Source organism: Anthonomus grandis, chromosome 8, assembly GCF_022605725.1.
Source record: "Anthonomus grandis grandis chromosome 8, icAntGran1.3, whole genome shotgun sequence".
Taxonomy (NCBI): Eukaryota; Metazoa; Arthropoda; class Insecta; order Coleoptera; family Curculionidae; genus Anthonomus; species Anthonomus grandis.
In genome coordinates, this window is record NC_065553.1 from 11,809,035 (window position 1) to 11,823,075 (window position 14,041).

At 32.2% G+C, this 14,041-nt stretch overlaps 1 protein-coding gene and 1 long non-coding RNA gene across 2 annotated transcripts in view; both read left to right on the forward strand.

Moving 5' to 3' along the window:
• Positions 1-381, forward strand: part of LOC126739829 (uncharacterized) — a 52,555-nt gene extending 52,174 nt beyond the window's left edge. Inside the window, exon 2 of the long non-coding RNA XR_007661706.1 lies at positions 177-381. This is a non-coding gene — a long non-coding RNA (uncharacterized LOC126739829). The remainder of the gene's footprint in view (positions 1-176) is intronic.
• The window catches only part of LOC126739828 (protein-L-histidine N-pros-methyltransferase), a 137,780-nt gene that overhangs the window by 103,915 nt on the left and 19,824 nt on the right, over positions 1-14,041 (forward strand). The window lies entirely within an intron of this gene.

A 14,041-nucleotide genomic window follows, 5' to 3' on the forward strand; every position in this document is an offset into this window, starting at 1 on the left:
GAGAAGAAAATTAATATTTAGGTTAGACAGTTAACTTGTTTACAATTTTACCGAAATGAATACTTATTACACGGTATCCACAATAAAAAAATATGAAAAGAAAGAGCATCCAATTTTGCAATGACAACCAAGTATGACAGACGTCACACGTAATGATATCTCACAATAATTTTCAGATCAAGGTAACAACACCATCATCATCTATTATTTACTGTGCTTTAATATTGGAGCGACATCTCTGAAGGCGCGTGAAAGGTAACCGAATCTGCCCGAACCATGGTCTGCCGAGTATATAAGGAGCACACGCGGCCGGGAACTAATTTAATTCGGAATTATGTTAATTAGTTACTGTTATAAAATAAAAGATATTATCTATTGATATTTCCCAATTGTACTAATTTAAGTATATGATTAATATTATGATTACGGCATAGACCATGACTTATGATATTGAAATTGAGTTTAACAGTCCGATCCTTTTGTGCGATTTCCTCTGGGGAGCTTCTACAAATAAAAAAAAGTTCCATGTTTGATGAGTCGTAGTCGGTTTTTCAGTTTACACCGAGTCCATACTACTTATCCAATCTATTTTTAGTTAAAGGCTAATTCGCCTGACTTTTATAATAAATGCTATATTTATAATGTTACGTCCTAGAATTTCAAATAATATATCATCATTCAAGTCAATATTTCCCAAGTGTAAAAAGAAACCTAATTTATTTCTATTAAAACCCCACGCCACCGTTTCCCGTCCGAGATCGGGCGTTTCGAGCAACACAGAAAAAGAGGAAAAAAAACAATCTAATCCAAACAAAAAGAAAAATCTCACGAACCTCACGCTTTCTATAAATCATCGGCCGGCCCGTAATTTTCCGGTCCGTTTCTTGCACAATTAATTTTCTTGGGAAAATCCGGGAAACGCGGAGCCCGGATTGGTCCCCCTATTGAAACAAAGAACCGACGGGGGCGGGGATGGCCGCGCTAATGAACGCTCTTAATTAGGAAGGAGAGGCGGCGACCTGGATTTTCCAGAGAGTCCGGAAAAACGTGCGCCGAATAATAGATAACCAACTACTAAATTGGATTTTTTGGTATACTTTCATATAAAAAAAACTATGTGGATACTTCATGCGGAGTTGCGTTTAGTAGTGATAGCAATTAATATCAAATGGAAATTGAATATGGATTGTTAGAGAAGTGACATTCACATTGACACCTCTTTTCTAGTGACCGGGACAGAAAAAAAGTTCTGAGGAGCGGCAATGAATCCAATTTGCTCTGCAGTTAGTTGACTTTGAAGAGTCCGAAAATCACACTCCTTCAAAGGTCTTTGGAATAGTATTTAAAATGCTAATAGACTTACATTTGGTGAAATGGGAGTTTTCTCCTGTTTTGTCAATGAAGGTTATTGCTAGTCTTCCAGTCGCTTGAACCCTGCATGTAGAGACTGACTAAATGTAAAGAAAAGAAAACGTGCTAATAAAAAACTAATATGGAAGATAACAGACCAGGATTTAAATCCTTGCTTATTTCCAGCCTAGAGACTAGCATGTACAGGGTGAGAATTTAAAAACTTGAAATGGCCCTATATTAGAAACGAGAAACTGAATGAAAAAACGATGAAAACAGTTTCCATAAAATAAAGAGGAAACAAAAACAAGCTGCAACCCCTTGATTTACATTCATCCCTAAAATCCTAAATAGAAAGGAATATTTTAATATTTAATATTTGAAGCTCTTAAAAAATGCTTTCCATATAAAGACAAATTTCAGAAAATCACCTCCTCATTATGTAGTCCGCGTTAAGCACTAGTTGGATGATCATCATCCTCACCTGTGGATTGGTTGGAGAGTAGGTCCTACTGTATGGACACTCAGATCGCCGGACGTAATACCTTTTGACTTTTTTTTGTGAGGGTCGCATACAACCTGTGATTTTAAAACGCAACCTGAGTGACTATAGTGCAACTCCAACATCGAATAGATGAGGAATGCCATGAATATATTTAGAGAAACCACGCTTTATTATTGTCTTCAAAATAAGTAAGTAATGATAACAATTGCAAACGTTGTTTATTGAGATGTAGCAAAAAAGAAACCTAGGACAAATTATGTCGAGACTGAACTATTTTAAATTGTCATTAAAGAATCCCCAAAACAAAAAAACGTAATAATAAAAATAAAGTAACAAAATAATATAATTACTAATAATTTAAATGTTCAATGTCCTCTATTATGCTCAAAGCAACTTTGGTATTCCCTTGGCAGCCTTTCCAAGCATATAGAACTGAGTAACTTCAATCTAAAACAATATTTTGAATACATGTTACTCACCTCTGTCAGAATTCTTTTTCCATATTGTAAAATATTGACAAGAAACTTAAAGGAAAATTACGTTTTACTGAACAAATAATTGGCATGATTTTATTTTATGGTAATCAAATGGGTAAGACAAATAAAATGCATCGACTAGACAAATACGTGGCAAATGATTAACGACTTAAGTGCCACGAAAAGGCACCTTACATTACAACACACAAATTTAATTTAATATTTTTGTTATTAGGACATTAATCAAATACAAGTTTTCAAAAAAAAAACATTAAAACAACAATTTTATATTAATATATTTAAGGAGATATATCTAACTCTTTATTCATAAACTCATTATAGTCTACTGTTAAGATAAACTCTATAGATAATGTGACTTAATTCTGATGTGGATAGCATTGGCAAGTTTAAATATAGTAACATTTTAGTTAGTAGTACGACAAACGTACAATTGATAAGAAAAGTGAAAAAACTTATTGAAGGTCATAAATAACCATACATTAAGTTTTGTTTGGAAATGTCATTTCTTTGTCGTTATTTTTGAGCTCACAAGACAAATCCCTATTTTTGAGGTGCAACGAATACTGTTCTTCTAATTCTACTCTATTTTTAATAGATTGTATAGCTCAAATCTTTTTTTAGTTAGAAAAATTAAAATTTGAATTCTGTATTAAAAATTTGCTAATAAATAATTTTTGTAGCTGGATTCCAAATGTATTTTTTTTCTTTAAAAAACTTCTAATAAAAGGTTCAAATTTTTATAAAAGATGGTAAATATTTTCAATGAGTAGACTTCCTATAGTAATAGCTCTCAACCGCAATTAAGTAATTTATATGACATCTTACCAAGATTTCAATTGATTCATCTGAGTTTTTACATGCTTTGCTTGATCTATCTTCAGTTACTAGATCAGTGCTTCCGATCTTCTAAAATACCGTCTTTACCATCTGTTCGCTTATACTCAATGTGGTTAGAAAAAATGTTGCAAACTGATAAATTCATAGGATTTGTTTGCTTGATTTCTTCTAAGGAGTACATCCCTGAATTTTCTCATAATTTTATATGAGCCTTCTAATTTTGGTACCAACAATTTATTGATATTGCAGTGCTTTTTATAGAATTTTAATGACATCATTATCATCCTCAACTCATTGCCAAACCCAGTAATCAGGCAGTAGGTAGACTGCGTCAACTTTTGCAATATAGTGACGTTATATTGGAGGTGTTAAAGTTTACAAAATTTAAATAATCAACAATTTAAAAAAATTGAAAATTAAAAAAAAATATTTTAAATTAAAAAATTGTTGACATGGAAGTAGAGCAGAAGAGAAGATGAAATCAGCTCAGGGCAAGTAACTTGACGAAAGACCATTCAAGTTGAAGTTTTTAATTTATTGTAAATTTATCGTTTACTTCAACTTTTAAATTTTCCTTGACAACCCTTCTTAAGAAAGTACACTGAGTATAGATAAATGATGAAAACAACTGGATCAAAAACTGTTCGTTTCTTTTACAACAAATTTGACTTTTTCTGCATACTATTGAGTTTGTATATACCTACGTACTCTTTGCATGAACTGATTTATTTAGCTTTCCATCAGAAGGAATACATACATACTTTGAAACATAATTTAATTTTAGATAATCTTAATAATAATCTGTAATAAGCGAGCAATGGCATCATGGCAGTGGATTTTCTGAATGAAGGAAATACACTATTCTATTTTGAAAGGCTTTTTTGAAGGCCTATAGTTTATGACTAAAGTCTAATATTTTTCGAAATATCAGCTTCTATAGGCTATACTGCTAATAGTAGCTATTTATAATATTTATAAAGTCTATGGTACTCTTTTTTCAAAAACAATAAATTTATTAAGTAGATAAATAATTTTATTGTAGTATACTTACTAATGCTCTTCAATATTATGGATGCTATAAGATCAAATCTAGCCAAAAAATTCATTTTCAATGAATTCAAATCTGTAAAATTCTAGTTCACAGGCAGGCGAAAAGCAAAATTTGGTATTAATTTTCTTTTCCTCTATTAAATTAGCCAGTGTTTGTCCCAAATGTACCTCTTATTAAAAATATTTTAAATATCTTCTATGGATATTTCTGTCACCTCTTTTTATTGTTTAGTGTACGTCTTGAGAGTTATTATATTTGTATTTAAAATTTTTCCACTATTTACTGTTATGGATATTTCTTATTTATCCTTTGATTTTTTTTACGATAATATTGCTTTTATTGCTATGCAATTATTATTTGAGATAATTTTTGTCAGTTTTATTAAGGTAATTAAATTATTTCTAGTATTTGTCGATTTTTATGTACTCACTTTTGATTGTATCTGGAATTTTACTTGATCGAATTCACGTAGAATGTAAAGTACAACAAACTGAAAACTCGTCTATGAGCTTTCTAGGATCATTCACTCATATTTTCACAGTTGCCTATTTTATATTAAGATCTGATATACGTTGGCGTTCTATAACGCGTCCATGTCATCTTTATATGAATCTATAATTAAATTTGTTAAATTGCTAATAACTTTAAAATCTGAAGAAAAAAAACTTGGACCACATTTTTTTATTATACTACCGAGAAGAAACTCAAAGTTGCAGATCATTTATCTTTTAGATACCAGCAAGAAGCAGCGAAAGACATATATTGCAAAAAAGTGCCTATTTCTAAAGTGTAATTTTTTCCGTTTGTCTGACACAATATTATCAAAATTGCATCTGTGACAATAAGCTACATCATTTTCATTACCTACTACAAGTAGAGCAGGTAGATAAACCTATAGGTTTTCTACATCTGGACTTCGCCTCTTTTTATAAAAGTACAATTAAGTTAAGGATACAATTATTTGTAAATCCAACTTGTTAAATCGTGAATATAAAGTTTTTTCGTAGTTAAAAAGGAAATGCCTAAAAAAGACAATATTCTTGTGAATGCAGAGTTAGGAGATATTAGAAAACATTATTAATCCTGTAAGCACTAATGGCGACTAGGATCTGAACTTATTCGAGTCAAAAGCAATTTTTTTGTCTTCAAATAACTCAAAATAATACCAACTGCTTTATTACTTTGAAAGATGTACGAATTCCATTTAAATTAAGCACTTAAGTTGAACTCCATCTACCCAAAGTAAAGGGTAATTATTCACTGGTGGTTCTGATTAACCTCCCGCTGATTTCGCGACGGTAAATTATCAGATTTGTGTCATCGGCAAAGGTGTGAATTATGTCGTCAGACGGTCGAGCCCCTACCGGGTGTTACAATGGCCGTTTCGGGTAACGATGACACAACATTGCATTATTAATTACCTTGATATTAATAAGTATTTTTTAGCGAATTATATTTATTGGTTTGGTGCCGTTTTAAAAATTTCTCGGGCACGGTGGTGTGGTCGTAATAAATTTTCGGGTTGGTGCTATAAGAACCCGACACTTTAACAGTCATGATCCGCTACGTCTTTTATCAATTTCTTTTTTTTTAGTTATTTTATGAACATTGAAAAGTATCCTGGACTATAGTAGTTGATCTGACAAACATTCCACTTTTAAATTAAATGTATTTCATTGTTTGGGCACCATCTGGTAAATTATAAGAACGATAAAAAATGTGTATACTTGGAAAAAAATAAGTTAGGAGTCAAAACAATGGAATTATCGTTTGTTATAATGGAATTGTTATATTGGAATAATGGAAGTATCGTTTGTTATTCTTGTATTCTTATCAGTAAATTTACTAAGACAAGCCTCCCAATGGGTAAGAAAAGAAGGAAAATCGAGAGAGAAAAAGCTCTCGACAAACCGCAAATCGTCGTCGTGTTAATTCATTAATTAAGAGGGTCTGGATCCGCCTCAAAGGGTTGCCTGGACCATCCAGGAAAAGGGAAAAGGACCGCGCGCATCCCCCCTTTTAATTAACGGAGCAAGACGCAAAGCGAGAATGAGTGTTTGTTTCGTGGAAGGGCGGCCACGATGACCTCATTGGGGAAATTAATGAGCGAACGCAATTATGGACACACCATGAATTCAATAGGGAGTGTACAGAAAATATTTTTTATTTGTATTAAAGTATTCTTTGTGCAAATATTGGGAATTATTTTTTAGCCTGCATTCATATGTAGGTATACAATCACGGATCAGACAGATACAGACCTTACCAAGTATTAGAAATTTTTTTTAAAAAAATTATGGTTGATTGACATCCTCCAAACTATATAAAAGTTTTGTAGGATGTGAGCATTTTACAGTCAGACACTGGTTTAACAAATGTTACTAATTGGCCTTTATGATTTCGTAAAATCGATCCTTTGGGATATTGTTGATTTAGATAATATTGATGGAAAAATAATTTTTTTAATGATAATATTAATTTGCTTATGGAGATATTTACGTAAAGACCATGAAATTGAAGAAAAAAATATTCCATGGATAACACAGAATGTAAAATTCAGATAAAATTTAGAAATAAGGCAATATTTAAATTAATAAAAATAAGACTTTGGAATCTCACAATGAATATAAAGAACATTAAAGAAATTATATTACTAAGCCTATACGTAGAGAGAAAAAAATCTTTTTAAAGCAACATCTTAATAACGGAAATAGTAAAATATTCTGGAAAACATTAAAGAATTTTAATATTTTTTCAAAGCATAAAAAAGGGTAGCTTATTTGGTACGATATTTAATCCTAATGATATTAATTAGTAATATTTCTGTATTTCATAGAAACTATGAAAGACCAGATATTGATGCAAAATCTGAAAGGCTTAATTAAGCTTCCCATTGTCTCAAAAACTGAAGTGTTTAAATATTTTACCCAAATTAAAAGTAGGGCTATTGGTTCTGATGAAATACATGTAACTACTTTAATATTTTGCTTTTATTTAAAAATATATTTATCATCTAATAAATAGCTAATTCTGTATTTCCTTCTAAATGGAAATGGTCTGATATTGTATCAATATCGAAAACGAATATTGTAAAGAGTTTCAATGACTTAAGGCCCATTTCCCTTCTTTCAATATTATTCTAAGGTTATTGAACGAAGAATCAAATTGTAGACTATGTAGAGTCTGAAAGGTTGATTGTCGCTATGCAATCAAGTTTTCGAAAAGGTCATGGTTGTGCATTGGCTCTTCTTAATGTAACGGATGACATTTTTAAATCTATTGATAAGGGTAATTGTACTGTTCTGGTTCTACACGATTATTCCAAGGTATTCGATTACATAGAAAAATTCATCCATTTTCACAAAGATGCTGGTCTTTCGTTTTATAAAAAGCAACAACACAAAATCTGCAGCATCAGATAAAACATTTAATAAAAAGTCGAACGTTACATATTTCGTCCGACTTGAGCATCATCAGACCTACAATAATTATTACGATGTGACACGAAAAAAGGAAAATTCAACAAGAAACTTACCATAACATTCACAAAACACCTAACATATAAATAAACAAAGCTTAGTATAAAGTGGCACTATCTATGCGTCAAGAAATTAACTAAATATACGTGGAATATCTTTTCATCAGAGTTCAATCAGATTAATTAAGGATTATCTTATGAATCGCCAGCAAAGGGTGGTTTTGAGTAGCATTAAATCATAATATATTAGTTTAATTCAGGGGTCACTTTTAGCACCAATTCTGTTTAATTTATATACTTGAAAATTTCCTAAATTTTGAAAACAATGCAAAATACAGAAGTATGCAGATGACAATCAAATGTATTACTCTTTGTGGGCCTCCCTACTGGCTCATAGTTGTCTCTTTGTAATCGAAAATCTGAACACACTATACAAAATTTATAAAGATCATGCTTTCCATGTGAACCCAACTAAATCCTTTGTGATGTTATTTGGTAGGCCTATAGATGGAAAACATTTGACTAAAAGAGTTGTTATAGTTGGAAGAAGATTGGCGATGAGATTCTCCTTTTGAAAACAGAAGGCAAAGATTTGTGGCTTATTTTATATATGCATTTAAAAAAGTATAGAAAATCTACGGGCCTCAAAAAACTTTAAAAAATTATGCGATTTAATGGATCTCTCGGCTTTTAATCATTGTGATGTTTTTTATGGTTCTTGTTTAACTCTCACGCTTCAACTCATGTTAGAGCTGAGTTGCAGTAACACGTCTTCTACGAAGAACTTGGAGAATCAAAAATCGATTATCTACGGGCTCAGTTGATTTCAGCCAATATGGCACTCGTCGCTTGTTTTATCCTCCTATTTCTTGGTAACTAACAATCGAATAACTTGTATTGATTAACGTAAACTAAATTAGTGACATAACGCTGACTGCGTCTATCTTCCATAAGAGAAATTCACGTTTGTGATTGCACGATAATTTATATTTAAGATTTTTTACAGAAATTATGTTTAAACCGAAAAAGTGTATCCTTAAACAAACTAGTTTACTGCCTGAAAAAAACTCAAAATTATTTATTGTTTTTTTTTTAACACAATAATTTGTCCAGTAATCTTATATGGGAATCTTATTTTGGCCAAAGGGCAGTAATTTAAATATTAAAGACTAAGAAAATGTAAGAAATACTTTTTTAAAAGCAGATTTTATATTTTTGGGTGATAGAGGAGAAGCCAAACTCCTGTAAAGGTAAGTAATATTTCTTCTTCTTGCTAAATTTCTCTCAAATTAGTTTCGTTAATATCTTCAGCTAATGTTAATGTTTTATTTGTTGGTCATGTTTAATTACTTTAACTTTTCTAGCTAGTAGTTGGTTTGTATTCGTAAATATTTTTGACTTATACGTAGACGTATATTCGTGATTAGGTATTTGTATGGATGTTGCCTTATACATATTATATTATAAGCTTATACATTTGGCTAGAAAGTCATTATTTTTACTTTCCAGAACCGTTTTTAAACTGTTGGGCAAGTGTGTTTTATTCTATAACGTTTTATCATTTTCTTGGCTTAAGGATATGAAAATGCAAAGCAAGAGTAGAAAATTGCTACGTTAGAGAATCAATGTTAACTATACTCTATCAAAATATTCGTCAAATATTTACTTCTTAAAGTTTATATTTTGCTATTAGTTATATATTTTCAATATTAGAAAAGAAGAATACTATTAAATAAATAAATACTAAGTAAATAAAAATGAGAATATTTTTGGTAAAACGTCAAATATTGGTCGCTATTTTAAATTTATAAAAATCTAAAATAAATACTAAAAATATATTAGCCACTATGTCTTGTTTTGAACTTCCAATATAAAGAGAGATTTTCTATAAGAGCATTACAAAATTTATTTGCAAAAGCAGATTCAGACATATTGACGTCATAAAGTAGACGTTATGTTCTGTTAGCACGAGAAAACGATTACCTCTATTCATAAACGTCCATTCTACTTAAATATATATTTTATGCGGTCTTTGACCTGTAAATTTGGCTCTTTTCCTAGCGACTTTCACTATGTTCTCTAAGTTTCCTGGGTAAAATAATATATTCTTTTATAATTAACTCATTTTGGAGAGGCAGTATCTCAAACCATATACTTAAAACATATTTGCTTCTGCATATTAGTGCAGACCGTCCTGGTCCCAATTAAGCTACACCAGTTTTAAGAAATCGACCAATAAATAAAGAAGTTATTAGCGCGGGCATCCGCGACCGAACTAAGAAGTACGGAGGAATTTCGAATTATTAATTCGAAATTAGGCGATAAACTTCTTATATTAGAGGACAGTATCGTGACATTTTTCTTGCCCAGCTTATATGAACACCATGGGAGTTCTTCCACTGTTTTACAAGTAGTCGCTTCTACGCATATTAACAGTAGTTTTAACCTTGTTCATTTGAGTTGATGGCCTATTTGATAATTACAAAACAGGTATATGAACTGAATAAGTTGGAAAACGTGTGATAAAAATATTTGAAAGGGACAAAGGAAATTTCACATGGATAAATTTTACGAGCATAGGTACAATAAATTTCTGAAGCACCTTTAGACATGAGTAAAAAAACTAACCTTAGTTTTAGGTGCTAAGAATAATTCTTTTAATCGCTCGCTTCTATTGTTCTCGGTGGACAGGCTACCGCGCGGCTAGCAGATTCACCGGATTTATGTTCACTTCTGTGCTTAACCAAAGCGAAGCCACCGTCAAATTAATTAAGAGAAGAAACTAAAAGGCATGGATTCTTGAACATAGGTGGTGCACTACAGTATGTTTTTAAGTATATGAAGTCAAATTTATTAAGTATTCTTTTCTTTCTTTCTCAGCCTATACTAATCCCATCATGGATATAGGCCTCTGCCAAATTTCTCCACGTCTCTCTGTTCGTAGGAGTCTGGATCCAGTTTTTTCCTGCGATCCTCTGAATGTCGTCTCGCCATCGTCTTTGGGGTCTTTCTACACTTCTCCAAGTCTCTCTTGGTCGCTAAACCAGTATTCTGTTACTCCATCTATCTGGATATGACCAGCTCATCGCCATTTTAGGCGTGCAACTGTTGTTAATACGTATGACACTTTTGATTTTCTCTTGATTTTCTTATTTCGGAATCTACTTCTTAAGCTTATACCGAGCATAGGTCTCTCCATTCTCCTCTGTGTTACTTGGAGCTTATTAGTCAATTTACTGGTTAATGCCATTGTTTCTGAACCAAACGTAAAAGATTGGCAATATGCTTGCACCAAAAACTTTTCTTTTAAGATTTATAGGGAAGTCCTGAGATTTTAGTATAAATCACAATTTACCAAGTGCTGCCCAGCCGAGGCTTACTCTTGTAATTTTCTCGAGGATTTCATCTATTTCCATATGACTCATTTCTTTAGTATCTCTCATTTTAGTGTTGATGATCTGCTGAAACTTATGCTTATTTTTCGTTCAAATATCTGTTGTCGGAAACCGTTCTTTTCTGATTAATTTTATTCTTTTAAATCCGGTATTGCATAGTTGCTCTGACAATTCGATGATCACTATCGGTGTTGATTAAGAACACAATTAAGTTCTAGTACTTTTAGTTTTCTAAATTCTAAATACCCAGTGTGCGGGTCGTTTAATCAAACATAAAAACGAGTTAATAAAAGAGTTTTATATCTTTAAAAGCTGATGTACACCTAGTATATAAAAAAATTTCTCTAATTACATTTTATTTTAGCAAGTATTTCCATCTCGCCATCATTGTCTTTATACTTTATATATTAAAACAACGCGAATTTTTTCCTCCACCCCCTTTTTCCCTGTCTAGGGAAAATAAAACATTCTCGACGTTGTCGTCCGAGCGTGGGGGCAGAACGACGAGACGGGGTAAAGGGAAAAATTGAAATTTTCCCGTGTCGAGACGCAGAATCTTATTAAATGTGTCCGGGCATCATATCAAGACTCCCGTTGCCCGGGTAACGGCCGAGACACTTTAGAAGACTTCTAATGCATGCATCTTTCGAACCTTTTTATATCTTTTTAAAAATAAAACACTAAAATTCAAATTACTGGCACTCGTTTCCTTGTTTAGCGTCATTTATTTTTTTATATAAAAATTAATTTACATATTCAACAAAATCTTCTGCTTGTCATGTTAAAACGATGTATTAAGTTGCACCTTGTATAAAGAAGGGCGCGGTGCATAGAAATTAAATTCGTAATGCATATAAACACTTTAAAGTAGACAGAAGGTAGTAAAACCAATTGAGGCGGACATAGCTGCATCTAAATAAGCACTTAGCGGGATAGAATGGTTCTGCGGATCGTAAAACGACTCCCAGTCGGGCCATGCAGCATGATTACAATTTTAGAGTTAGAGTCGCAACTTGGAATCGTCCTCGTAAAAATTAAAAACGTGCTCCGGACGGATCTAATTAGCTAAAAAGCTTTTTGGCATTACAGTTTTCAGAGACAGCCACTTTGTATTACTGTTAAAGGTACCTAGGACATAATTTTTATTTCAGGTAAGGTTTAGTTAAAGTAAGAAGCCATGGTAGCAAATACTTTTTAAAGCTGCCTTTAAAGTCATCTGGGTCTTTAGTTACGATTTAAAGCTATTTGCAGAGCACATGGAAAAAATATTTAAAGGTAATTTTTTTCCAAATTGGTATTTATACAAATTATTTTTCTTCCCCAGAAACATTTTTTGGCGTTTAAATAAATGGAAATTTTATTGATAGTCGTGGAAAAAGATCTTTTTAAAAAACTCATACTTATGAAAAACGATGAAAGTCTATATGCAAATTGAAAGAAGGATGTGTCGAATTGTTCATTCGTCATTGTCGCTCTACGGCTTATTTTACAACTTTATATTAAGTATCAAACACAAGAACAAAAATAGTAATAATAATAATTATTATTATTTCTGATTTCCACATAGATATTTGATCTATGGTTAATTTAAAGCAGCACCTGGGGTGCTACTTCTTTTTCCTCCACAATACCTTCCGTGCTATGTGGGCTGTGCTTAGCAGAACTGACTTCTGTAAGACCAATAGGTTATGCTTTCCATGTTTTTAGCCAATGGCATTTGCTGGCCTTTTTGATATTAATCCTATTGCGTTGTCATCTTCATATTCCATAGCCTTTGTGTGTCTGTCTGTACATTTTGAGGTATTTATCTGCTTACTTTTGGGTGAAGTTGTAATCAGATGAGATTGCCACGTCTATGAGTTCGATTTTTATCTTTGATAATAATGTTTGGTCTATTTGCTTTGATGGATCTCTCTGTATGAATTTGCACATCCCAAATAATGGTAACTTCTGGTGTTTTAATTACAGGGTCCGGGTTATCCTGGTGCCACTTGTCTTAAACTTGGACGTTGTATTCCTTGCAGATATTTCAGTGCAGATGTTTAGCAACTTGGTTATGCCGATCAGGATAATAACTACATCTTCTTAAGACTACATGATGTATATTTTCCCGGTATGTCCGGCAAAGTCTGCAGTTTGGGTCTTTGCCGGTCTTTAGGATTTTTACTTTCATCTAGTTGGTGACTTGTTCCGGACAAGCTGTTATAAAGGATTCTGTCTCATCAATTGTATCTTTCATTTTCTCTTTTACTATCAGTCCATGTAAAACTTTCTGTGTCCATTTTTTTTTCTTTTTTCCTTTATTTTTTGATTAAGATGTTCTTTCACATTTTTAACACTAATATCTGTTTTCTGTTTAGCCTGATTCTTGTTGGTTTCAGGTTTACATCCTTGTCCATATACCATGTCTAGGTACTTTTCTCCTTGTTTCAATTCCAAGTAAATCTTTAGATCCTCCGTGGCGATGGTTTCTAAGCTGATCATTCCTCGTCCCTCTTCTTTTCTGGAGATGTAAAGGTGTAGGGAGTAGTTTCGTGGTTTCACGGTCTGGTTTTCTGATATCTGCTTATGTCCATTTTATTATGCTGATATTGTATTGCACTATAGGCACTTTTCAGGCTGTAGTGAAATTTGTTCTTTGCGTTCAGCTCAGACTTCAATATTTCCCTAATTCTTCGGTGGTACTCGTTCTTTAATCTTGTTTATAAATTTTTCTATTGGACCCCATCGTGTTCTTCAATGCCTAGATTTTGTGTTGTTCTTGTGCTTTTGTTATAATGTTGTTTTTTAAGTGTATGTTTTCGCTTTTTGTAAGTTTTCCTTTTTTAAACGTTGCTTTCGCTCATTTTTCCAGTCCAAATTCCATTTGAATGTCATCGCCAAATTGCTTAACAAGTCTGATTTGTTCGGTAAGCTCATTCCTTTGGC